Source organism: Balaenoptera musculus, chromosome 8, assembly GCF_009873245.2.
Source record: "Balaenoptera musculus isolate JJ_BM4_2016_0621 chromosome 8, mBalMus1.pri.v3, whole genome shotgun sequence".
NCBI lineage: Eukaryota > Metazoa > Chordata > Mammalia > Artiodactyla > Balaenopteridae > Balaenoptera > Balaenoptera musculus.
The window spans coordinates 55,048,932-55,062,103 of NC_045792.1; the positions used below are offsets into that span (position 1 = coordinate 55,048,932).

Consider the following 13,172-nt stretch of genomic DNA (forward strand, 5'->3'; position numbering starts at 1 on the left):
CATTCCTGCTTTATAAAACTCTTAGGTTTGATGATCTGTTTTAGGACGCCCAGCCGCTGGGCCAGGCTCTCCCTCCAGAGGACACTGCCGCTGGTGCTCCCTGACTGAGGGACATGGAAGCTGTGTGCTGCAGATGGGCGGGGCCTCCCTGGGGATGGGCAGCAGTTCTGCACTGGGGGTGCCTGGAAGCTTACTCTCTCCTCAGAAGGAAGTTGCAACCTGTCAGACGAATGCAGAGCGGGAGGTGGATGAGCACCCCTTCCCCCCACACCTCTTCCCTGATTCCCCACCCCTGCCCCTGCTGAAGCCCGTCTCCCATCCGACCACTGCCTGCTCCAGAGCCTTCTGTGGCTCCCCAGTGCCCACAGCATTTTTCTAAATCTATAGGACGCAGCTGTCTCCTGGGCCTGGCCTCCCTCTCCATCCTCACTCTGGCCACACCCAGCTCCATGTCTTCCGGGCCCCTCCTGGTCCTTGCTCTTGCTGCTCCCTTCACTTGCAATGCCCTTTGCACCCCATCTCAGCCTGTTAAAAAATCCCATCACCAGAGACTGGAGAAGGCTTGAAATAGGCACTGTGGATAGAGGGGAAATGAGTTAACTAGGTCAATGCATTTGGAGTTTGAGTCATTGTTGACTGTTCAGAGTGTGGTATGAAACTAGTGAAAACAATTTCTGCCCCTGTGTGGTTTCTTTCTTCAACAGTTGCTTGGGTCTAGGCATTAAAAAGGGGATAGTTGGGTTCATCCACCATTGGATTTATTTTAGATTTGGTGCAAAAAGAAAAGGGAACAGGGTTGGGGTATTAGCAAGGGTGTTATTGAAATGATGGACTGTGGATCAGGAGGAAAGCAAAGAAGGAAGAAAGCTTATGGACTGGCAGGAAGTAGAGAGATCAGCTGATGGAAAGTCCCTGTGAGGTCAGAGAACCATTGGCTAGGGGACTGACCGCACAGACAAACGGGAAGGAAGGTGTTGGAGAGTTGGGGTTTAAATCTGTGCTTTGAAGGTGGAGCCATAGTGGGCGGTGGCAAGGTCTGAGGTAAGACTGTGGGAATGAAGGCTGGAGGGGGTGGAGAAAGGGAGTGGAGACAACAGTGGGAAGGACTGAGGGGCCGGGGGTGGATCGTCATCTCCATGGTCCTGGAAATCACCCAGGATCACCCCAGGGCTGGAGAGCAGGATTGCAATCCTGATAGCAGAGTTGTCTGTGAATAATGGAGGATGGGTGGGAGATTAGAACAGGGGTTGGCAAACTTTTCTCTAAAGGGAAGATGGTAAACATTTTAGGTTTTACAGCCCGGGTCCTTTAGGGCCTCTGTTGCAACTACTCAACTCTGCCTTTAGGGCAAAAGCAGCCACAGGCAAAATGCAAATGAATGGGTTGGCTGTGTTCCAATAAAACTTTATTTACAAAAACAGGCAGCAAGCTAGGATTTGGCTCATGGATCATGGATTGATAACCCCTGGATTCGAGGATAATAGCAGTGAATTGGGGAAGAGAGAGATTGTCTAGTTTTTCTTAAAGACTGTTACGTATAGCTGGTGGTACTTGAGATAATTTTAGGTGATTAATGAAAAAGCTTTACAAACTTTAATTATGGAAAAATTTAAAACATACACACAATTAGATAGAATAGGATAATGAACTTCTATGTACTGATCACCCAGCTTCAACAATTATGAATAAACATCCAGTCACCTCCACCTCCAGCAGGAAGCCTTCATTCATCCCCACATTTTGGCCACAGCCTTGGCCTCCCCAGGGTCCTTTGAGCTCTGGGAAAGCAGGGGCTGAGGCTGGTCTATATGGGTACGCAGCCTCCACCTGGGCCTAGCTCATTTTAGGGGACATCAAGGTGGTTGGACTGAATCACCAAGAGGAGGGAAAGCAACCATTGTCTTCTGAGCACCGACTCTGGTTTGAGAGCTCTCCCATGTGTCATTTCTCCGTGAGCAAGGGGATATTATTCTCATTTTACAGACAAGGAAATGGACACACAGAGAGGTTGAGTGTCTTACCCAAAGTCACACAGCATTAAGTGGAAGTGGGCTGGGAACCTACATTTATCTGGCCCCAACACACTGTAATCCTTGTCAATCCATACCCAGAGAGGAAGACTTTGCCATACTTTTGTTTTTGAAAGGGAAGTAGCAGCCCTGGCCCTGACTTGCAGGTTGTGAGGGTTAGGAGTTAATCGTCTTAACAACTTTATGAGGTAAACATTGATATCAGCTCTCAAGATATTGTATATCAGCTGAGACACAGACAGGTGAAGCGGCTTGCCCAAGGTCGCACAGAGGTGGCTGGGATTTGAACCCAGGAGTGTGGCTAGAGAGCCCCCAGGCTTAGCTATTCTGTTCTCACTAGTTGGAACCCACTCGGAGCTTGCCTGCTGGCCCTCCAAGGGTGCCTGGGGAAAGCTGCCCTGGGCCTGAGGTCCCCCTGGTCCTCTCCAGGCCACCTCCACCCATCCCCTGCCCAGCCTACCACCCATCCAGCTGCCCCAGCAAAGGAGTCTTTGATGGGTTATTTGCGGCCACCCCCTCCCCCAACAGGAGCGGGGAAGCAGGAGGGCCTAGACGGTGCTGCTGTCTCCCCTGGCTCTGCCGAGAGCCCCCCAGCCGACCTGGGGTAAGAGCCCCTGGCCCAGGCCTGCCTAGCCCCAGGTGGGCCTCACCAGTTCATCCTGCTCGCAAAGCCAACAGACCGTGGCATCTACAGACCGTGACCTCCTCGCAGCAGACTGTAGCTCTGTCATCATCGCCAGCTCCAATGCCTCAGTGCGCTTGGTGAGGCCCAGGCCCCAGGCTCAGTCCCCTGTGTCCCTGAGCCCACCCGTGCGAGCCAGAGAGGGGCCATGGGTGGTGAAGGAAGCCTGGAACAGAGAGGCAGGCTGGCGTTCCTGGCTCAGCTGGGCTGCAGCATGGCTGTGTGACCTTGAGCAAGTTACTTGAGCTCTCTGAGCCTCTGTTGCCTCACCCATTCTTTTGCAGGTTCAGTGAACTAAGGTGTGGAAATAGGCTTTGCACAGCCTGTGTGGATGGGAGGGGCTCCTGTTAACGTTCGTTTGCTCTCGCATGACCCATTTCTCCTGCCCTTTCCTAGTGACCCCTGTGGTCACGTCACATTGAAGAGGAATGCTCTCGGGTGCTTCAAGGACCATTACCCTGGCTTGAGGGCCAGGTCTGCACACTCTCCCACGCAGAGAACCCAGACCATCCCAGGCAGGCGGGGGCCTTGGGGATCCCTCATCCAGCCCCTGCCCGCACAGTGGAGGTACAGGGCCTGGTCAGGAAGCTACCAGCCTAGGTCAGGGAGAAGCAAGTGCAGGAAAGCGTGTTTGCTGCAGGGAGAGAAGCTGGGGACATGCTGTTGGGCAAGCACAGCTTTGGAGTCAGACAGACCTCAGGTCAGATTTTGGCTTGGAGGTATGGGGTGCAGGGGGGCTATACAGCTAGGCAGGCTGGCTCTGTACCACTCTGGGGGCCATCCTTTGCATTACTGTAGTCTGGGATTTGTATATTTCTCTTTTTTTTAATTAAAAAATTTTTTTAAATTTTTATTTATTTATTCATTTCTTTTCTGGCTGCGTTGGGTCTTCGTTGCTGTGCACGGGCTTTCTCTGGTTGTGGCGAGCGGGGGCTACTCTTTGTTGTGGTGCTTGGGCTTCTCATTGTGGTGGCTTCTCTTGTTGTGGAGCACGGGCTCTAGGCATGCGGGCTTCAGTAGTTGTGGCTCGTGGGCTCTAGAGCGCAGGCTCAGTAGTTGTGGTGCATGGGCTTAGTTGCTCCGCGGCATGTGGGATCTTCCCAGACCAGGGATCAAGCCTTTGTCTCCTGCATTGACAGGAGGATTCTTAACCACTGCGCCACCAGGGAAGCCCCAGGAATTTGTATATTTATTAATATGCTTTTCTGCTTTGAGGAAAAGACACCTTTCATACATGTGTGAAGGTGCCAGCTCTCCTTTCGTCATTATCTCTTCCTGCATCTCCTGCACTTGCGCGGGACTGCTCTGAGGTAGGGACTGGGTCTGATCATCTCTGTCCAGAGCCTAGTACAGAAAGGACCCTTGCCAAGCATTTGCCAAGTGACTGAGTGACACCCCTGTGCTGCCACCACCCCTCCCCCCACGTGCCTTGCAGCTGAGGACCTTTGTTAGGGCCTGAACTCAAAAAAGAGGGCCCTCAAGCCCCAGACTGATGGGGGGACATCAGAAATGGCTAGGTGAGAGAGTGCAGTGGGTCAGGAAGGTCAGTCCCCCCAGGCCAAAGTCCACAGCGTGAGGCACCCCGCCAGGGCCATGTACAGTTGTTCAGGCTGTGCACTGCACAGAGAACTGAGGGGCTGGGGGCTACAGTCCATACCATGCTCCTGCACCCTGGTGTGAGGCTGCACTGTCGGGGGGAAAGAGAAGATTGTCCTAATTTGCACTGAGGCACCACTACATGGGGCAGCAGCAGCCCTGCCCTTGCCCTTTGTCCAGACTCAGCCCTCTCTTCAGAGCCTCCCAGGCCTCCCAGTCACTCTCTTGAGTCTGGGTTCAGCAAATTGGAACAGGGCTGCAGACTTGAGGGATGGGAAGAGCCACTGTGAGGCAGATATGTGACACAACAATATGGCAAGGGTAGTGACCGTGGCCTCTGTGGTCAGACAGATCCAGTTCAAGGCCCACCCAGCTTTGCTGCCTGCCAGCTGAATGATCTTGAGAAAGTCGCTTAACCTCTCTGAGCCTCAGTTTATTCTTTTTTCATCACAGCACTTTTAAATGGAAGTGTCATTGACAGAGAATAAAGTACACTGATTTTAAGTGTACATCTCCAGATGTATATACCTGTGTAACCACCACTTGAATTAAGATACAGATTTTTATCCCCCTAGAAGGTTTCCTTGTTGAGTCTCAGTTTCTTCATCTGCAAAATGGGGAAACAATAGCTCCATAGAATGTTACAAAGACAAAATGAGATGAAGCTTGCCAGGCATTTAGCATGGTGCCTGGTACACAGAGTGTGCTCAGTCCATGGTGGGCTGTTATTATTTCCCTCTCCCATTCAGACACTTAGCAATTTCTGCCTCATCTGAGCTCACCACAGGCCTGCACTTTACCCCTGGGGAAACTGAGGCTTGATGAGGCACAAGCCCTGGCTTTGCTATGTGACTTTAGGAAAATCACCTCCCTTCTCTGGGCCAATTAAGGAATCAAATTAGAAGCTCCCTGGGTCTCATCTGATCTTTTGGAGTCCGTGTTTAGGTTCTGTGGTCTGAAGCGGGGAGCCCTTGAGTGTTTCCACTCAGTCAGTGGGGGTCTGGGCCTGGCCTCTGCATGGGTTGTGTGTGTTGGGGTATGGGAGGCTGGGTTTGGCTGGCAGTCAGCTGGGCCAGGCCCTGGGGATGCACACATGGAGTTCTATCTCTGCATGAACTTTCAGTCCCAAATTACACACAAGGCGCTTTTAGGAATCTGTTTACCTCCCCTGCGGCCCCCGACCCATTTCACATTTGTCAGGGAGAAACTGGAGGAACCAGATCTGCCCTTCCTCACCTCAGCCACTCCTGGGACATTCTTGGGTCAGAACAGAGTGACGGTGACAACAGAGAGAAGAATAAATCCTGCAAGACAGAGCTCCACTTTTCCTCCGTTTGATACAAAGCGGTGCATTCCAGGCCCTTCTCCCTGCAGCTGAGGGGAGCTCAAGGCTGGAGATGAGAGAGGAGAGCAGAAATCTAGATTTTGATAAAAAGAACTTGCTCCCCCGGGGATGGGAAAGCTCAGCCTCAGTTCCGCTATCCAGGCAACTCCGTCCTGGATTTATTGCCCACTGGCTGGCCCGGAGTCTGACATTCTAGCCGCCATCCACTGGGCTGTCTCGTACATCAGGACCAGGCAGGGAGTGAAGCCAAGAAGGAGCCGGGAGGCCTGGGGCAGGAAGGCGGCTTTGCAGGGCGTGAGCCCCCATCACTGGAGGGTTCAGGCGGAGATGAGAGGCCCACTGGACAAAGAAGTTTTATGGAGACCCGGCCAGACTCAAGGCCAGACAGACGAGAGTTTGAATTTTGGCTCCCTCTTCTATTAGTTGGTTGATTCTGGACAAGTGGGCTGTTACCAGAGTCTCAGCTTTCTCAACTGTGATGTAAGGATGGTCACACCCATCTCCCAAGATGGCTAGGGGAGCGAAAGTGGCGGTATCTGTTAAATGCCCAGCCAGAGGCATAAAAATAGGATCCAGAGAAGTACTGGGGGAGTGGGCTTTGTTGTTTTGCTATCTGTATTCATGTTCTATGGTTCCCGTAACAAAATAGCACAAATTTAGTGGCTTAGAACAACACAAATTGATCTTACAATGGTGTAGGCCAGACATCCAAAACAGGTCTCACTGAGCTAAAAGCAAGTTGTCTTCAAGGCTGCATTCCTTTCTGGGGGCTCTGGGGAGAATCCACTCTCCAGCTTCTAGAAACTGCCTGCATTCCTTGGCTCATGGTACCTTCTCTCTTCAAAGCCAGCAGTGGCTGATTGCGTTTCCTCACGTCCCATTGCCCTGACATTGACTCTTCTTCTGCCTCCCTCTTCCACTTTCAGGGACTTTTGCAATTACAGTGGGCTCATCTGGGTAATCCAGGATAACCTCCCTATTTAAGATCAGCTGATTCACAACCCTAATTCCATCTACAATCTTAGTTCCCTTTGTCATGTAATATAACATATTCACAGGTTCAGAGGGTTAGGATGTGGACCCCTTTGGGGACCATTATTCTGCCTATTGCTCCGTCCAAGTAACTGTTTGCTCCATCAGAACAGGGAGACTATGCTATTCCTGCTCATCAGGAACTGATTGATGCTGTGGACTAGTGGCCCTGTGTGCTGTTTCCTTTCTTTCCTCTTTCAAATAGGAGTTGTGATTGCAGTTACTCTATTCTCTCTTGGCCATTGTGGAGTAATGGCATGTTGGGGAGATTATCATTCAGGCCCCAGTTTACAGGACCTTGAGAACACATGTAATTCTGAAGTAAAAGAATGTAAGTCACCTGGAGATTTGGAACTCAGTAAGTATGTGAGTCTTTGATTTGTCTTCCATTTGGGGGAGAGGAGGAGATGGGAAGGTATTTTGTACATGAATAAGGGCGTGTGTGGATGTTAGTCCATCAAAGCGGTGAACTGTGAGGGGCAGTTATTCTTTTTGCCAGCAACATCCTTTCCCCTTTTATTCTGGTAACAACACTCTGATTTTGCTTTAGGGTAATCATTCCTCTCATCCACTCTCCTCCACCCTCCAACTCTAGAGACTCAGGCCTGACCGGTCAGAGCACCACACGTTCCTGACCACAAGGTCTTGTTCAGGGATGGACACGTGACCTCAGAACCAAAAAGGTGAAATATTGGAATACTTGCTGGGACTACTGAGAAAGGAGTACTCTTTTTTTTACAGCTGGATCTGAACCTGGAAGATAACTCCACAGTTATCTTTTCTCCACATAGAGCCTAAGAATGAAGCCAGCATGGAAACCAGGAGAATCTAGAGATGGGGCAAGCAGGTCTTGGGGACAGAATTTGATCCCTTGGAAAAAGCCATGCCTGAAATTCTGATACCCTTGGATTTTTTGGTGACATGGGTCAAGACGTTTTTTTTTCTTTAATTTTTGCTTAAGCCAATTTTTGGGCAATGGGACTGTTATATGGCAATGGGATTGTGATTATAAATAATATCCTTACAGTACTCTCCCATTTACAAAGAACTTTTATATCCATGATTCTATGTAATAATCACGCTAAGCTCATAACATAAAGATTATGCACCCTATTTTATAGGTAAGAAAACTGAGCCTGATTTGATTTGATTTGTTCATGGTTGCACATTATTTACATGCCAGAGACAGATTTCCTAAGATGAAAACTTATGCTTTTGCTCCCCTTCCCAGAAGGTGAAGAGTCAGAAAAAGTGGAATTTGAACTGGCCCTTGAAGAATGGGTACGATTCCAATAGAAGAAGTTGGGAAGGATATTTTAGGGGGGAAAGTAACACATGAGAAAAAGCCTGGAGGTGGGAGGGGCAGGTGTGGTGGAGAGTGACGGGCGACCTAGGGCCCACTAAGGACAGGCGCAGAGGTTGAGGCAGGGCACCACGGGTGGAAATTAGGCCCCTGATGTCTGAGAAGATGGGGTTTGGAAGAGGCAGGAGGGTCTGTCTTGACTCCCCTAGATCACACACTGTGGAGTGATGCCACTTTGCTCAGGTTCCAGAGGTGACCCCGCTGTTTCAGATCTGGGAAGGGCTCTGTTATCATCCTACCTCAAAGTTGACAGCCCTGGACTTGCATTTTGGCCCTTCTGCTTCTAAAATATGTGACATTGGGCAACTCACTTCACCTTCCTGAACTTTGGTGTCCCATCTGCAAGTTACAGAGTGCAATGAGGATTCGCAATAATGAGAGTAAAGCACGAAGCTTGCCAGAGTAGGTACCCTAAGGATGGTAGCTATTATTATTATTATCCTCAACATCATCATTAATATTGTTATTACATGTCTGAACCCATTCCTCCTTCCATTCTTTCTCCCCGTGCAGAAAACAGACCCGCAGACTGATTCCTCTCCCTGGTGCCTTTAGGGCCTGGATTTCTGTTTCCCTACAGCTTTGGGTTTGTCTGATTCTTACCCTGCGTAAGGAAATATTCAGTCCTTTGACTCAGGGACATTGTAACTCTTACCACAGTTGTGATTCATTACTTATCCTTTTGTGTTTGTCTCTCCTGTTCTGCTTGTTCCTCACAGGGTGGGCCTGTGTCTGCCTTGGTCAGCGTCTTGCTTAGTGCCTGTTGTATAAAAGAGCTCCCTAAATATTTGCTGAAAGAGAAACTGAATGAATGACCGGTGATTGAACTCTCAGAGTGAACAGACAGCAGTACCCGGGGTCATGGGCAAGGCCCCCAGACTCTGAGCTCCCCGGGAGGAACCACCGACCACTCATAAAGGGATGGTGGAGTGAGGTGAGCTTCTCCTGGCAGCTCTCTGAAGTAGGTAGGATTTATCCCCATTTTAGAGTTGAATAAACTGAGGTTTACAGAGGCTTGCTCAAGATCAGCCTTCCTGTAAGTGGGGGGCTGAGCTTGACCCAAGATCTGTGACTGGGGCCTGTCTCTCAAAGCCCATCTAATGCTAATTTCAGTGCCCACATATCTACATGTTTATTTTCATCCGAACGTTTTATTTATTTCACTGATGATTTTTGTTTGCAATAGAACTTTTTGTTCTCCAAAATGATATTGGGCAAACCTAGAAAAAGGGGCAGTCAGTCCTGAAGCGTTTTTCAGAGCCAATGCTGGAAAATGGAGGACGATACGAGGTGCCAGCCCCTGCTATTGTTCTCAGAGACCCTAATGGCAGTCATTACACGAGCAAGCTGCTAACCTGTGAGCAAATGCATCAACTTAACAAACAATCAAGTGATTCCCGATCCGTGTGGGATATTAGCCGAGCGCTGGATATTGGCCAGCTGAGTTGCACAACACTCTCCCTGGAGGGGAGTTGCTGGATGGGAGGGATTTTCCAGCTCGTGACTTGGATGAACCCAGAGCTATTTCCCTATTGAGGAGCCCCAGCCTGAGAGGCACCAGCAGCCTCGGCTGAGGATGGCTGGGACATAGTGGGGAGCGGGCCGGCCCAGTCTGTCCAGGCCTGGCCTGCTGGTGTGGCCCTCAGAAGTCTTAGTGGGGTTTAGGCTTACACACCAGCCCCTTGAAAACCCAGCAGCTGGGGTTGGTAGGGGGCTGGTTTCCAGGGAAACAGGGCACCCTCTGCCCAGCAGGGAGAGGGGGCCGGAGCCTGAAGAGAGGCCAGAGCAGCAACGGAGGAGACGCCGGCCCTTGGAGCTGAAGGGCCCCGGGTGGTGCAGGGGGGCCGTGTGGGAAGAGGGCAGGAAGGGGGATTTGGCACAGGCCGCTGCTGCCTGGTCTCAATTTACTTGTGAGGAGCCTCCTAATAGCCGGGTGAGAGCCGTGCACGCTTTCCTGAGAGCCTGCTAAGTGTTTATGGAATGATTTGTGAGGAGAAGTTTCTTTGGAAGCAGCTTGGGGAAGGTATGTTATTAAGAGCTTTCTCTCCAAGTTCCCCTTGGCCAGCTTCCCCCCGGGCCCCTGGGGTCTGGGCAGCCCATGGTCACAGCAGCTGTTTGCTATTTTGCGGGCCACGGAGCTGGGGGAAGACAGAGAAGCGGGGCAATTTCCTTCTCCCCCAGGTGGTGTCATGCAGCAGAGGAGAGCTGGGCCAGAGCCGGGAGCCCGGCTCCAAGGGAGGCACCCCGGCCTCAGGAAAGTGTGGGGTCTGTCACAGGGACCAAGGAGGAGGAAGGTCACAGGCCCAGAGGCAGCCGGGATGTTGTGGATGACAGGGACTGAGAAGTGGCCGTTAGCCACTGACAACATGGAGGTCGCTGGGGAGGGACATAGACAAGCCAAAAAGATGGGGAGGGGCCAATGACCCAGTGAGGTGTTTGCCTTCCCCACTGACTGGGGGCGGGGCGTGAGGTGTCCCTGGCATTAGGACTGTCTGGCTTCTCTTGATTTCCACGTGGTCAGTGGACATCAGGGCTGGCCCAGAGTGGTGGGCCCTCACCCAGCTACCCAGCCCTGTCAGACAAGGGCACAGTGAGGGCACTGGGCCAACCCTGGAAGTTAATGTCACTGTGACTCTTGGTCTGGGAAGCCCAGGACTACCTCCTAACTATCCCATCAGCGGAAATCCACACAATCTGGTCTCCACAGAACAGCCTCCTTACCTCAGGGGCTGGCGGCCAGCTACACAGGTCCACTAGGAAAGACCAGTGACTGGTCATTTCTGATTCTGTGAGGCCCCTGCCAGGGCATGTGGGCCCATCATGAGCTTTATCCCAGTTGATCTGCACAGCAGCCCTGAGGTGGGAGAAGGGGAAATCAGACTTTTTACCTCCCCAATTTATAGCGGAAAAAAACTGAAGCCTGTGCTCCACAACAAGAGAAGCCACGACAATGAGAAGCCCGCACACCGCGATGAAGAGTAGCCCCTGCTCGCCGCAACTAGAGAAAGCCTGCACACAGAAATGAAGACCCAACACAGCCAAAAATAAATAAATAAATTTATTTTTAAAAAAACAAAAAACTGAGCTTCCCTGGTGGCGCAGTGGTTGAGAATCTGCCTGCCGATGCAGGGGACACGGGTTCAAGCCCTGGTCTGGGAAGATCCCACATGCCGCGGAGCAACTGGGCCCGTGAGCCACAACTACTGAGCCTGCGCGTCTGGAGCCTGTGCTCCGCAGCAAGAGAGGCCGCGACAGTGAGAGGCCCGCGCACCGCGATGAAGAGTGGCCCCCGCTTGCCGCAACTAGAGAAAGCCCTCGCACAGAAACGAAGACCCAACACAGCCAAAAATAAATAAATAAATAAATAAATTTAAAAAAAAACGAAAAAACAAAAAAAACTGAAGCCCAGAGACTGTGATCACTCTGCTGAGGTCACACAGTGAGTACCTGCCCAGGTAGGGTTCATACTCAGGTGTTAAGACCAAAGCTAGTGCTCTTGCCTGTAAACTACACTCACCAAAGACACTCACCTCTGTCATCTCGTTTGGCACACCGCGCTGTCATTTTCTGTGATGTCTCTCTGTGTGTCTGTCTCCCCGCTTACCTGGAAGATCCCTGAGGTTAGGGGTCAGGTTGGCTTCATCCTGGATCCTTATGTCTCAGTACTGGGCCTGGCACTGAGGAGATGGATGGATGGATGGATGGATGGATGGATGGGTGGATGGATGGATAAACTCTAGTAACAATTTGGAAGATAGTACATGATGAAATTAACAAAACTAGTGTGGTAGGGGTCTTGGAGAGTGGCCTGCTGGGGTGAAGGGGTATGTGTTTGGGACACTGGATCTCAACAGATGCCAAGTACGAAACCAAGGGACTGTACTGGAAATCTGTGGAGTGATTTTTCGATGTCACAGTGATTGGGGATCTCCACTGACATTTTGCAAATGAGGACATTGGAAAGTCTTGTGGGACATTTGTGTGAATGAAAGTCCTGTTTGTAATCACCTGTGCCTCAAACCTACCTCTATTCTATGTATAAGCACAAAGTATTTTTTGCATGATTCTAATACACTCTGAATTTTCCAGAAATACAATTACCTTGTAAATAGAGGGAAGACTGTCCTTTGTTCAAAACATTGTTAAGACTGGTTCACCATTCACCATTTCGGAAAAATTACATCACTGATGGCAGTACTTCTCATGATGTTTGAGTGACCTGGCACGTCTGTAGGCACAGCAGTTTCAATCACAGTGAGCCCACAGTTAGATCCTTCTGTTATGTCTTCTTAGAGTAGCCAGCCCTGGCCAAGAAAATTAGTGAAATATGTATTTTTATTATAAATTACTTTCCATTTATTTCATTTCACTTTTATTCAGTGGTGTGCTGGAGCCAAGTCACACAAGAGCAGATGGGGTGTGTGTTTCTTTCTAACTCTGCATTCAGTGTCATCATGCTGGTAGTCTGAAATCAGCCATTGTGGAAGTATTCACACCATGGAAATTGGCAAAAGATACAGGCCTACCTTGGAGACGTTGTGGGTTCGGTTCCAGACCACCACAATAAAGCAAATATCGCAATAAAGCAAGTCACACGAATTTTTTGGTTTCCCTGTGCATATAAAAGTTATGTTTACACTATACTGTAGTCTAAGTGTGCAATAGCACTATGTCTACAAAAACAATGTACAGACCTTAATTAAAAATACTTTTATGGGTTTCCCTGGTGGCGCAGTGGTTGAGAATCTGTCTGCCAATGCAGGGGACACGGGTTCGAGCCCTGGTCTGGGAAGATCCCACATGCCACGGAGCAACTGGGCCCGTGAGCCACAATTACTGAGCCTGCGCGTCTGGAGCCTGTGCTCCGCAGCAAGAGAGGCCGCGATGGTGAGAGGCCCGCGCACCACGATGAAGAGTGGTCCCCACTTGCCGCAAGTAGAGAAAGCCCTCGCACAGAAACGAAGACTCAACACAGTCATAAATAAATAAATAGAAGAACGTGAATTTCTTAAAAAAAAAAAATACTTTTATTGCTAAAAAATGCTAACCAACATCTGAACCTTCAGGGTGTCGTAATCTTTTTGCTGGTGGAGGATTTGAAATATCGCGAGAATTACCAAAACG

At 50.2% G+C, this 13,172-nt stretch overlaps 1 long non-coding RNA gene across 2 annotated transcripts in view; it reads left to right on the top strand.

Annotated features, from left to right (window-relative positions):
• LOC118899429 overlaps positions 1 to 7,773 on the top strand; it is a 33,224-nt gene extending 25,451 nt beyond the window's left edge. For both annotated transcript variants that reach the window (XR_005020944.1, XR_005020945.1), the window contains 2 exons: positions 6,891 to 7,043; positions 7,281 to 7,773. This is a non-coding gene — a long non-coding RNA (uncharacterized LOC118899429). The remainder of the gene's footprint in view (positions 1 to 6,890; positions 7,044 to 7,280) is intronic.
• The last annotated feature ends 5,399 nt before the right edge of the window (positions 7,774 to 13,172 follow it).